Genomic DNA, 14,111 nt, shown 5'->3' with positions numbered 1-14,111 from the left:
AACTGCTCATATTCTTTGACTAGGGAATCCCACCACTCTAAAAAAGTAAATGATAGCAAGAAATGTTCTATAGCATATATATTTATAATAATAAAAGCATGATATCAAAATTATATTTAACAACTGAGAATGACTAAATAAATTGTGGTACATAATGGAATATGATTGTATTATGAGGAATGATGAATATTAAGAACTCAAAGAAACATGAAATGACACTGAGCAAAAAAACAGATCCCAACATCTGTAATAACTACAACAATATAAATAAAATCAATATTAATATGCAGCAGAACTCCAAAGACCTGAAAAATAATGATCCTAAGCAACTGAGAGTAAATAATCTAGCAAGGGACCAATAGGGTGAGGTTTGGGGGAGAAGCAAAGGAAGGAAGGGAAGAAGCATCCTTATGCCACATAATAACTGGTCTCCAAAGCCCACCTCCAGGTCTTGCAGTGCTACATAGGATAACCACCCCTAGCCTCCACTTAGACAATGCGTCTTTCCTGAGGTACAGGATGCTCCTTTCCAGTGCATCTATACCCATGATGACACTATTCTCTGTGCCAAAAAAAAAAAAATTGATAAAAGCATTTGTTGTTGATGCTTAGTGGTTTCAAGCATGTCCAACTCTATGTAACTCCACTTGGGATTTTCCTGGCAAAGATACTGACTGGACTATGTTTGCCATTTCCTTCTCCAGCTCATTTACAGATGGGAAACTGAGGCAAATGGAGCTAAGTGACTTGAGTCACACAGATGAATTCAGGTCCAGTCCTCTATCCACTATACATATTGCTTCTTCTGATCATTATCTTTGTCCCCTGACCAAGAACTGAGTTGTCAGTCTTGACTGAGAGTTCCATTTAACACCTTTACAAATATTTACTAAGTTCAAGACACCACATAGGTGCCAGGGATGCATAAAGAAAAACATAACAATTCATGTCATGAAAGAGTTTCCCCTTTGCCATGGGCATACATGAGCAAAGATAAATTAATAATAAATAAAGCAGTGCCCTCAGGATGGGCAGCTAGGTGACACAGTGGATAGGAGTATCAGGTCTAGAGTCAGGAAGATGAGTCCTCCTGAATTCAAATCCAGTCTCAGACACCTACTAGCTATGTGATCCAAGTTACTTAATTCTGTTTGCCTGTTTCCTCATCCAGAAAATGAGCTGGAGAAGGAAATGGCAAACTACTCCAGTAATTTTACCAAACAGGTTCATGAAGAGTTGGACACAACTGAAAAAAGCCTGAACAACAAGTCATGATGGGGACTTTATCAGTCCCTCAAACAGCCAAGCCCCTTGGCTTGGTAATATTAATTTGTGAGCCATGTGGTAGATGGATTTGAGAAGGTAGACTATGAAAGAAGAGAGACCCATTAGGAAAAGATAATAAGAGTATAGGCAAGAAATGAAGTGACTCATAACTAATGTGGTAGCCACATGAGTGCTGAAAGGGGGACCAATGTGAGAGATATGAAGACAAAATTGACCAGACTTGTCAAATGATTGATCTTGTGTGATAAGAGAGAAGTTAGAATTGAAGATAAGAGAGGTTATGAACCAAGCTGACTAGAAATATACTGGCACCCTCAACAAAAATAGGGAAGTTTGAGGAAGATTTGATTTTGACATGGTATGTGTAATATTCAAAGCTAGCTTTCAATGAAATAGAAGCATGATTTTTACAGAACCTACCAAATGTTTTCTATTTGAAGCATCAAAGAAGGGTGTCTAAGCACCGGCCTTGGAGTCAGGAGTACCTGGGTTCAAAGTCAGTCTCAGACACTTAATAATTACCTAGCTGTGTGGCCTTGGGCAAGCCACTTAACCCCATTTGCCTTGCAAAAACCTAACAAAAAAAAAAAGGGGGTGTCTAAATACCTCCACCAGACTATGGCATGACCCAAAGGCATAACCAATTGGAGAGTGGGAAGAAGAGTCACATCTAATATTCTCACAGAAGTGGCGTGACTCCAATAAATCAGCCCCTTTTTCCATTATAGCACAACTATACCCCTTCTTGTGGTTGGTCCCCCTGGCTATGCAGGCTCCCAACTTCTCCCTTCTATCCTGGATATCAACAGAAAAACTTCAAAAATAGCCAAACGATTGGGGAAAAAAGAAAAGAAAATGTCAAGTATCTCATAAACTGACCTGGAAAATAGACTGAGCAGAAAAAAAAAAACTTACGAAAAACTTAATACTTTAGCATATGTATATAATATATATAAATAAAAATATTTCATTTATAAAAAAACATACAAGGTGGAGGAAGCTAGGTGGCACAGTGGATAGAGCACCGGCCCTGGAGTCAGGAGAACCTGAGTTCCAATGCAGCCTCAGACACTTAATTACCTAGCTGTGTGATCTTGGGCAAATCATTTAGCCCCATTGCCTTGCAAAAGCTAAAAAAAATTAAAAAAAATATATATATATATATACACAAGGGGGAGGGCAACGTCAAGTTGGTGGAATGGCAGGAAGAACAAAGAGCCTTATTCCAAACATCTCCAAAAAAACACAGAAAATGTACCTAATCAAATTCTGATATGAAATCCAGAAAATGTCACAATGAATCATTTATACAATCATTTGTATATGAATACATGACCAAAAAAAGAGCTTAGACATCTTAATTTAAGAATTTTTTTTTCAAACAAGGCAATGGGGTTAAGTGACTTGCCCAAGGCCACACAGCTAGGCAATTATTTGAGGCGGGATTTGAACTCAGGTCCTCCTGACTCCAGGGCCGGTGCTCTATCCACTGCACCACCTAGCTGCCCCATAATTTAAGAAATCTTACAAGAAAACTATCTAAGTCTCTTAAAACCAAAAGACAAAGTAGAAAGAGAAAGAATTACTAGTTGCTTCCTGAAAGAAATACCAAAATGAAAATTCCCAGGAAAAATCACAGCCAAAATTCAGAGTTTTTAATATTAAAAAAAAATGCTGTGAGTAGTCACAAAGAAAGAATTCAAGTCCTGGAGAAACCACAGTTGAGATCACACAATATTTAGCAGCTACCAGTCTAATGGAGCAGAGAACATAGAATATGATGATGTATAAGGCAAAAAATATGAGTTTACAGTCAAGAACAACACAGAAAAACTACATATAATTTTACAGGGGGAAAAGATGAACCTTAATAAAACAGAGGACTTCCAATCCTGACAAAAAGATCAGATATGCATTGAAACTTATAAGTTCAAACAAAGGCGTAGAGAAACATAAAAAAGTAAATGTGAATGAACAATGATGAAACACCAAACAAGGATAAACTATTTTATATTCAAATATGGGGAGGGAGATGAAATATGTGTCTCCTCTGAACCTTATCATCATCAAGGTTCATGGAGAGAATTCAGTTGAACAAAGACTGGCAGTGGTTCCATTATGTCTTGATGACCTTATTTTTAAAAAATAGGAGAGAGGAAGAGGAATATACTGGAGTGGGGAAGAGAGGAAAAATTAGGGGAAATTATCTCATATGATCAGAATGCACAAAAAGACATCCAGATAGAACAGGCAGACATCAGAAAAGCCTAGAGACTCACATAAACTGATGTTGAGTGAAGTAAGCAGTACCAAAAAAAAATTGTACACATTAAAAACAAAATATAATGAACAACTATGATAGACTTAGCTCTTCTCAGCAGTACAATGATCTCAGCAATACAATTCTAAAGAATTTGTGATGGAAAATACTATCGGGGCAGTTAGGTGGCATAGTGGATAAAGCACCAGCCTTGGAGTCAGGAGTACCTGGGTTCAAATCTGGTCTCAGACACTTAATAATTACCTAGCTGTGTGGCCTTGGGCAAGCCACTTAACCCCATTTGCCTTGCAAAAAACCTAAAAAAAAAATACTATCTACATACAAAGAACTATGGAATCTGAACAAAGCGTACTATTTTCAATTTTTTAAATTTGATTTATGTTTTATATTTTTCCTCTTTTGTGGTTTTTCCTTTTGCTCTTATTCTTCTTTCATAACATGACTAATATGTAAATACGATTAACAGTTATATATGTAAAACCAAATCAGACTACTTGCTGTCAAGGGGAGAAGGAAGGGAAGAGAGGGAGGGAGAAAAATGTGAAAGTTAAAATCTTACCAAAAATTGAATGTTGAAAACTGTCTTTTTATGTAATTGGAACAAAATGAAATTTTAAAAAATCAAATTAAAAAAAGATATAAACATGGGGAAAGGGGGGAAAAGAAAGAGGGGCTGACAGATGAAGTTCATTCTCATTTTAATTGGTCAAAAGAAGAAAGGATATATGTGTGCTCCCTCCCACTCCCCCAGACTTGGATACAGAAATAGAAGGGAAAGGGGAAAAGATGGGAGAGAAAATTAGGGAGAAGGTAGTTTAAATGGAGCAGTTAGGTGATTCAATGAAGAGATTGCCAAACCTGGATTCAAGAAGACTTATCACTTACTAGCTCCATGACCTTAGGCAAGTCACTTTACCCTGTTTGCCTCAGTTCTCTCATTTGTAAAATGAACCAGAGAAGGAAATAGCAAACCACTCCAATATTGGTGCCAGGAAAACCTCAGATGGGGTCACAAAGAGTCAGACTTAACTGAAAAATGACTACTTCAACAACAGGAAAAGTTTAAGGGAGAGACATGTCCTAAGGAAAACAAACTCTTGAGATGTACAAAAATATTTCTAACACTTTTTGAGACTACAAACAAGGAGAATCTAAGAAGGTGCTGATAATTTGGGGAAAGGATAAACAAGTAATAGTAAATAAATAGGATGGAATACTATTATGTTGAATTCTTATCAGATCAATGAAGATTCCAGAAAATTTATGATGAAAAAATGTACCTCCTTATAAAGAGGTTAAGGTTCAGAATGCAGAATGAGACCAATATTTTTTGGACATAACCAACATGGAAGTTTGTTTTGATTTACTGCATTTGTTGGAAATAGGGGGGGAAAAATGTCAAACAAGCCAACTCAAGCAGCCAATTACCATTTCTGGAAGTCTGCTAGCACAGGCAATATAACCACTTTTCAGAAACATAACAGAGGATAATCCTGTTCAGGCACAAGTTGAACTAGATAATTTCTAAGGTATCTTCTAATTTAGCTTCAGATTCATGCCTGACTAAGATAATTTCCCCAATTGGGGGGCAGGAATAGGGGAGTGGTACTAAAAATAGCATTTATGCACATTGTAGCAGGTTTTGTTTTTCTTACTTTTCAATGGGTAGGGAAGGGAGGGTGAAATGGAGAGAATTAGGAACTGAAAATAAATAAAATTGATAAAAAAAAAAGAAACATGACAGGATAGGGGTGGTTAGTTTATGCTAAAAAATTCCTTACTGATGAAGGGGGAGATAAAAAAATAAATTGAAGGTCACAGCTTTAAAGAACAATCAGTTTAGTCCTGAGGATAAATAAACCTTTTCGAATGAATGACATGCCAAAAGAATAACTAACAATCACAAATAAATAAATGATGCTTCTAAGTCACTTAACCCTGATTTCTTCACATTCAAGGGCATCTTCAGTTGTCCTGACTCATATATGGCCAGATGGCTCCAGAGGAGAGAGGTTGGTGACTTAGCACAACCTCCCTCACTCAAATCCAATTCATGTCCTTGTCATGGCATCACCTCCCTGATGTCAAGGACTTCTTTGAGTATGAAGGATAAATATCATTTCCTGACTGAAGGTAATTCTACCCAGACTGTATTCTACTGTTTGACCCTGAACATTTATTTCAACTTCTTAAGCCTCATCTTTAAAATAAGGTGGTTAAACAAGATGGCCTCAGCTCTACATCTCTGACCCCAAGACCTGAGAGATTTAAAAAGAAAGGAAAAGGAGAGTATGAGAGAAAGATATTCAAATGGCACTATTCAAATGAGAGATGGCAAGTTTCTCCTAATCCCACCCTCTAAGGTAGTGAGATAGAAGTGGTTGCAATGGAAACACATCAGATTTGGTTCCCATTCATCTGGTTAAAGGAAACTGAAGAACAAGAACAAAGGGTCATCGTAGCAAAACAAGGCTTTGGTTCTTAGTGAAGACAGCTTCACAATGTTCCCTCTCTGGTCCAAGTGGCAGGAAGCCCGAACTAAGCTCTTGCTACATGGAGCAGGCAAGAGAACTCCCAAGCCCCTTTATCTCAGCACACCACAACATGTTCCTAGCTGCTGTCTCATGCTCCACAGGAAAACACCAGAGGCGCCTCTGTTTCTACAGGCCACAGGCCATAAGCCACAACATCTGTTGAATCACCAACCATTACCCATAGAAGTGGTTAGGCAGGGTGGGGCCAAGTCAAAGGTGTATATGAGGGGAAGGGAAGGAAGGAGGGGAATAGACATTTATTGACCATTTTTATGTGTCCTTTTCAGAAATATTGCATTCAGTACTTGGGACAACCCTGAAAGATGCTATTATCATCCTCATTTTATGGTAAAGGAAACCAAGGCAGACAAAAGATAAGTGATAGGTACCACCTATCTACCCACAGAGTTTATATAGGTGGGAAAAGGACTGGAGATAGTCCCAGGAACTGTGACTTTTTAAGGCATTCAAGAATTTCTCCTGTGCATTCATTCAAATTTTAATCTGGAGAGAAACAGGTAGTTTTGCAGAATGTTGGGGAAATTCTAAAATACTGTGTTTTAATTTCAAGTCATTCTAAGAGCCCAGCCCTTAAGAAAGCTTTCAGCTTTAATCAGTTATCAAATCTGAAATACAAAGGCTAATAAGTATAGAGAAGCTAGGCCCCAGAGGGTCATCAGCAGTGACTCACACATGTCTTTTTTCCCATGGCTGAACATACTGTATAAGCTATCCCTCAATACTCTGGCTTCCTTCTTCTAGAAGCTTCTGAACCACAGCCAGATCCCAGGGTCCCCAAACAGTTGTGACCTCTCTGGTCAAAAGGCAAGTCAGTTTTCAAGGTTACTCTTCCCCCCTGGGGAGCAACATCCCTCTAGGAGCCTACCTCCCTTTCCCATTACCCAGGACTAGGGTTAAAAGATCCACCACTACTATAAAGAGATTCTTCTGGGCCTAATTCAATTTGAACAACTATTCCTCAAAGCAATGATGATGATGCTAGAAAGGCAATAAAAGCTTGCCTTTCCTCTCCTTTGAGAAACCCCTTTCAGATATAATCATCTTCTTCCTCCCAAATAATCTAGGTTTCCAGCTGTATGATCTTGGGCAACTAGCTTCCTCTGGCCTCAGTCTCTCCCTCTAAAAATATGGGGGTTAAGCTAGTTGATATTCCAAGTCCCATCCAGACCTGGCAGTTCTGGTTCTCAAAACCAAAATTTGTCCATCTCAGGGAACCAGGTCACTCTCTCTGCTGGGAGAGGCCCCAGACTGGAAGAGCAGGTGAGGCTACAAGGCCAGAACTACATCAGCAAAAACTATGTGGAAACTGGCCCTGCCCTGAAGCCCAGATCTGGCCCTGCTAACCTGACACCTGATTTTAGCAAATGCTTTACATTTGCTAAAATACTCAGTGTAAAGAAAGACACCAATTCCCTAGAGTCAAGAGAGTATCAAATCCCATAGCTCTAGGGTCATTAGCCCTTTAAATACCAAAGGATGGACTAGGGTCAGAGTTTCATTCACCTGCCCAAAGGCAGCAGTTTCCAAAGTCTCAGTCCTAGCATCTGGCTACTTGTCTATGATTACACCTCCTTCTCACTAATCTATAGGATCAATATCTGAAACCAGTCTTTTCTCTTTTTTTTCTTTTCAAAGAATTTCATCCATCTTTTAAAAAACAAATATTTCTTTATTCTCTTTTGTTTTTACATCACTTTCATTTTCTTTTTTAAAATAATAAATTTTCATTCCAGTAGCAATGGTTCCTTAATTATTCCTCAAATGACATCCTCATTCTCCTGACTAAGCATTTCCTTTAGCTGTCCCTCATACTAGGGATGCTCTCCTTCCTCATTTCTGCCTCCTGACTTTGTTCAAGTCACAGTTAAAATCCCAGCTTTCACAGAAAGCCTTTCCCAGTCCCTCTCAACTTAATTCTAGTGCCTTCTGTTGATTATTTCCAATTTATCCTGTCTATAGCTAGTGTCTATAGAGCTGTTGGCCTTTGTCTCCCTCATTAGCTGGAGGACTCCAGAATAAGATCTGACTTTTATCCTTTCTTTTTATCTATAGTGCTTAATGCAGTGATTGGCACAAAAAAGGCACTTAAATGTTTATTGACTAACTGCTTTTTACATGCATTTGTAATCAATCCCTCCCACTATCTATTCCACTCCCTTGGTCAACAAGAAAGAAGGAAAGAAAGAAAGAAAGAAAGAAAGAGAGAGAGAGAAAGGCATAAAGACAAAGAGTGAAAGAAAGGATGGAAGGAAGGAGGAAGGAAAGGAGGGAGGAAGGGAGGAAGAAAGAAATAAAGAAGAGAAAAACAAAACCCTCATATTAAGCTTGCAAAGTCTAGCAAAACAAATTCCTCCACAGACCATTCCCAACAATATATGTCCATTACTTCCTTAGTTCTGTCTTTAGCCATCCAGACTCATGATTTATAATAACTCTGATAAGAGTTCTAAAGTCTTTCAAAGTTGTGTTTCCTCTAAAATGTCGGAATCATATAAATCGTTCTCTTAATTCTATTCACTTTGTTCTGAATTAGTTAATAGAGCTACCCAGCTGGCCACCAACCTTAACAAGTAGCTGATTCAACCATGATTCCAGAAAACCCAGGATAAAGAATGCTATCCATCTAACAGAGGAGTAAGAAACTAAATATGTAGAATGAGACATGATTTTTGGATGTGGCCAATGCAGGAACTCGTTTTGTTTGGATATTCATATGTGCTACATGGGCTTTATTTGTTCTTATTTTCCCTGCAGAAGAGGAGAGAGGAAGAGAAGAAGAAAAAAATAAACATAAAAAAATTATTTGGTTGAACTACCACATTTTACAGAGGGGGAAAAAAACTAAGGTTAAGGAACTATTTTGCCAAATGTAGCAAATAGTGGAAACAAATAGAGTCTGGGCCTGAATTCAGGAAGATATGAGTTCAAATCCAACCTGAGACACTGTGTGACCTTGAGCCAGTCACTTAAACTTTGTCTACTTCTGTTTTCTTTACTGTAAAAGGATAGCACCTACCTCCCAGGGTTATAAAGATCAATTGAAATAATGTTTGGAAGAACTTACAATGCCTGGTAGACAATAGGAGCTTGATAAATGTTTATTCCTTCCTCCCTGTACCATACTGCTCTCTTGACTGTATGATCTCACTTACTCTCTTTTGATAGTGCTGACTCTTTACTTGTCTTCTAGAGCAAAGTCCTGGCATTGGACCATCCTATCCTTTTGTTTCCCTGCTCTGCTGAACTTCTGGGACATGACTTTTGTTTAGGGCTATCATTTGTTGAATCAGAATTTTGATCAACAGGCTTTCCAAGTGTTGCAAAAGTTGCCCTCCCTGGTGCCCATGAAACCCAGGGGCTCCTAACAACCTCTATTAACCCTATGCAGCCCACAAAACTTCCTCACCATCCCATCAGAGGAGTGACTTTTCTACAAGAAGTTCAAAGTTGGGAAACTAGTAACCTAGGGGACATTCAGAGGAAGGTAAGTAGGAAAGTTGGGAGATACAGCCATGTCACATAGATATGACCCATGGTAGGGTTATTTTATGCTGGAAAAGAGAAGACTTTGGCAGACACGTTAGCTCCCTGAAGAGCTGACATGGGGAAAAAAAGAGATAAGACCTGCTCTTCTTGACCCCAGAAATACAGAACTGGGACAATTGGATAGAAGCTATGGGGAGACAGAATTAGCTAAAAAAATTTTTTATAAAAAGTGAATTAGTAGGGGCAGCTAGGTGGCATAGCGGATAAAGCACCGGCCTTGGAGTCAGGAGTATCTGGGTTCAGATCCGGTCTCAGACACTTAATAATTACCTAGCTGTGTGGCCTTGGACAAGCCACTTAACCCCATTTGCCTTGCAAAAAAAAAAGCTAAAAAAAGTGAATTAGCTGCCTCAGAAAGTAATGAATTCCCTTGTCATTAGAAGTTTTCAAAAGGAGGGTAAATGACCACTTGTCAAGGATATTATGAATTGAGTTTCAGCTTTGGATAAGGAGTAGACTGACTACTCAGATCCCTTCTATTCTATAATTCTGTGATATTTTCCCTATGGGAAGAGAGGAAGGAATGGATCAAGTTTTTTGCCCTCCACACCCATAATGGATCAATCAGATAAAGTTGATAAGGTGAGTCACAGGTTTATGTCTCATCTCACCTGAGGATTGTCCATGTACCAGAGGAGGCAGTTAGCTTGGGTGTCCAGGATAAAGTATCTCCGTAGGAACTTGCCACTGGTCTCATTGTCCTCGATGTCCAAGAACCCACAAATTCGATTCTGCCGATCCACATAAGGCATTCCTGTGCTCTGCTCACATCACCCTGCAAGACAGAGAAAAGTTGAGGAGAGGCAACCTCATTAGGAAATTATTTAGGAATCTCTCTAGGACTTGGCTTATAGGACAAAGGAGGGCAACTAGGGTCTTCTCTAGTTTCCTTTCCAAGGCATCAAATTCTCCACCACAGCCAACTCCCACAGTTCTGCTTCCACCCTGGGGGATCCTAATCATTAACCTTAGTAATGAGAAAAACCTGTGCAAACCTATGCCAAGGTCAATGAAAAGAGTACTCCTTCTCCAAGAAAAAGAGAAGATGGTAATACAAAATCAAATCCTTGGGACCACATGGCAAGCATTCATTCCTGAGTTCTACTTCCTTCTACCAACACACCCTTATCAGTGGTACCCACCCAAGGGACTATTTTTTTAAACTAAATAAGAGAGAGATTATGAAAAAAACCCCAATCCAAATGCAAAGTCTAGACCAAATAAATAACTAAACTATACTATACTACATCATGCTATACTATTCTGGTGAAGCATGCCCTCCCCTCTTCAGGAAGACAATCAAAATTTTGTCTCCTTGGAAGAACATTTTGTAGCAAGCATCACAATAAACAAGTCACTCAGTTTCATCAACTGCAAAATGAAAAGGTTGAATTATCTTTCTTGGCTTACTGTACATTATTTCTAGTCAGGCAGACCTCCACTCTGTTCCTCACACATGGAAGGAACGGTTCTTCAGGTCTTGTCTTTACACTGGCCATCCCCACTTTATTTAACTACTTTATATGTATTTATACTTATTTTCTTTTTGTGCTAAATGTATAAAAATATATATAATTATATTTATACACATGAACATTGTTCCACATATTTTATGTGTTTATTGTAACTATTTCAAATGTGTTTACTGAACATTAAAATTTAAGTTCATTTTGAGGAGGGATTTTTTTTCATTCTTTTTTCTTGTATACCCAGCCTCTAGATGGAATGCCTGGCTATAGAGGGAATATAATTCATATATGCTAACTGACTGAAAGTCCCTTCTAGTTCTAAACACTCAGACACACCACTGAAAGCTAGATCCAAAACCAGAATAAAGATGTTCTGAATTAGTCAAAAGAGGAGGCCCTAAAAAAAAAAAAAGAGGAGGCCCTCCTCTTCATGGTCTTGGGGTGAGATGTTCAAGAGGCAAGTCTCTAAGCCTTCTCACCTTGTCAGAAGAACTGAATTAGTTAAGATCTAAAATATAATCTGAGAGTAAGGTTTCTGAGGGCCATTCTGTACTGACACTCTACAAACATTCTATCTGGAATGTTAGGATTACTTCTACATGCCTCTCCCCTATCATACTGTCTTCCTTCCTGTGTGACTACAGGCAAGTCTCTTAACCTCTTGGTCTCCATTTCCTCGCACGCAAAATGAGGAGGCTGGATTAGTCAACCAGAAGGTTGGGACCTTCAGGTTCCCCATTCTCTGTCACTCAATTTTACTGCCTGAGATACAAACTACACTTCCTTATCACCTCCTCCCAGGCTTTTATCTATACACCTTAGTCCTCCACTTCCTCTAGTCCCACTTCCCCTATCAGCCCTTCTAAAAGATTCCTCTTAAGTGTCTTTTGGAAACCCCATTTTTGAATAGTTTTATTGTTGCTTTTTATTTTTACATCATAATCATGTCCAATGAGCACTCCCCCATAAAGTGAATCTTCTCTAGCAATAAAGAAAACTAATTAAGAGAAGTCAACCAAATGACACCATGACTGTATGAGAATGTACACCTACAGTCTCCCAACTTTCCAAGAAAAGGGAGGAAGAATATTGCATCAAGTCTTTTCTGGGGCCATGATTGATTATTACAATACTCATATAGTCTTCTTTTACTTTGATGTTCTTTGCCTTTACTTTATTGTAGTCATTATGTATATTGTTCTCCTGGTTCTGCTTACTGTATTTTACTTCAGTTCATATATGTCTTTCCATATTTCTGAAATGGTATAATAGAAAGAGGTCCTGCATAAAAATCTTATCTTAAAGCTTATTACCTGAATGACCTTGGGCAAGTTACTACACATTCCTGGGCTGCAATTTCTTCATCTGTGAAATGAGGAGGATATTCTAGATGGATTTTAAGTCCCTTCAGGTTCTCAATTTATGACTCTAATGATCACCATTACTTAAGGCACAATATTGTATAACATTCACATATTTCAATTTTTTTTCAAATGCTTCCCAATTGATAGAAACCTTCATTTCCAGTTTTTTGCTACCACACAAAGTGCTGTCATAATGCTCTTTCTTCTTTACAAAAATAAATTTGCTTACATCTTATAACTTTTCCATCAAATGAAATCTGATTTTGCACTCTATTACTCTATTGCTTAAAATTCTTTCCAGTTTAATTTCTCCTACAGTTAGAGGTCATTAGAATGCCTTTTGCTCTTCCACAGTCACTACCATTTTTCTTTCATCAAAACTCTTCTTCAAAGTTCATGAAATCAAATTACAGTGCTCTCCTCTCTCTCTCTCTCTCTCCTCTCTCTCTCTCTCTCTCTCTCTCTCTCTCTCTCTCTCTCTCTCTCGTTATTAACTACTGACCTCTAAATTATTCTCCAAATCCTCTTTACATCTTATCCTCTGTCACCATCCAAGTAACTTCAATTTTTTGACCTTCTGACCTTAGAGTTCTTCTGTTTCTTTAACTCCAGTGCCCTCAATCTCTGGTCTACTTCTGCTTGAACACAGACCTTAGAAGTCACTATCACCCATAACTATACTATGGGAAAGTGTAACAAATAGAAGACTTCTGGATTTTTGATAAAAGGACTAGATTCTAATATCTGTTTTTTTCCTCTCTGTGTGACTTTGGACAAATCATTTAACCTTCTCAAGGACTCAATTTCTTCATCTATAACATGAGGGTAAACAAATTATCTCTGAGGTTCTTTCCTGCTCTAGATCTATGATCCCATGAGGATAAAAGTGTGAAATTCTACTCTCTACCCATGACATAACAGCCTCCTACCTTTTCTGCTGCTTCACAACTGCAGAATCCACTTTTCATCCCTAAGATGAACTCTGATATCTTAACTCCTTCTCTCAATCCATTTTCCATATTCTGATTTCCCCATCTAGCCACCTCAACCATTCACTAGACATAATAATAAAATCATCCATGTTCTTGATGTTTCTACAACTCCTCTGTCAACTCTTGGAACCTTAACCATCAGATTCCTCTACTGATCAGAGCTACAGAATATCCAGAATTCTGACTTAATCCATTACAAATTCAAGCAATTTCATTTTAGCTGAACTTTCACTCTTGCTTAGAAATCAGTTATTTAATTTGCTAGCTAAACATTGCATAGGTATTATTACAAACCTCTTCCTTTCTCTTTAAGCTCCAACTACCTCCCCCTCTCCTGGGAAGATAATCTCATCTCTTACTTTTCTAAGACTATGATATGTATTTCTCAGTTCCCCTCCTTACTACCCAAACACCACAGTGTCTTTACCAACTATCAGCGAAAGAGATGTCCACCTCTTTGTCAATGTTAAACAGTATCCTTCCACCTTGGTTTGGATTCTATCACTTCCTGATCTACCTGGAATCTTACTGATTTCAATCTTCAATTTCATCCTATTCATTAACTCTTTCCCTTTTGCCTAAAATAATGCTCAGCTTTTCCCTAATCTACAAATCAA

General features: G+C 38.3%; 1 protein-coding gene across 3 annotated transcripts in view; it reads right to left on the bottom strand.

Moving 5' to 3' along the window:
* The window catches only part of PLEKHA2 (pleckstrin homology domain containing A2), a 200,981-nt gene that overhangs the window by 161,468 nt on the left and 25,402 nt on the right, over window positions 1–14,111 (bottom strand). For all 3 annotated transcript variants that reach the window (XM_074208915.1, XM_074208917.1, XM_074208919.1), the window contains exon 2: window positions 10,281–10,444. The gene's annotated coding sequence lies outside the window, so the exon portion shown is untranslated. The remainder of the gene's footprint in view (window positions 1–10,280; window positions 10,445–14,111) is intronic.

The sequence above is a fragment of the Macrotis lagotis genome, chromosome 1 (assembly GCF_037893015.1).
Source record: "Macrotis lagotis isolate mMagLag1 chromosome 1, bilby.v1.9.chrom.fasta, whole genome shotgun sequence".
Taxonomy (NCBI): Eukaryota; Metazoa; Chordata; class Mammalia; order Peramelemorphia; family Peramelidae; genus Macrotis; species Macrotis lagotis.
This window is presented reverse-complemented; position numbering and strand designations above follow the sequence as displayed.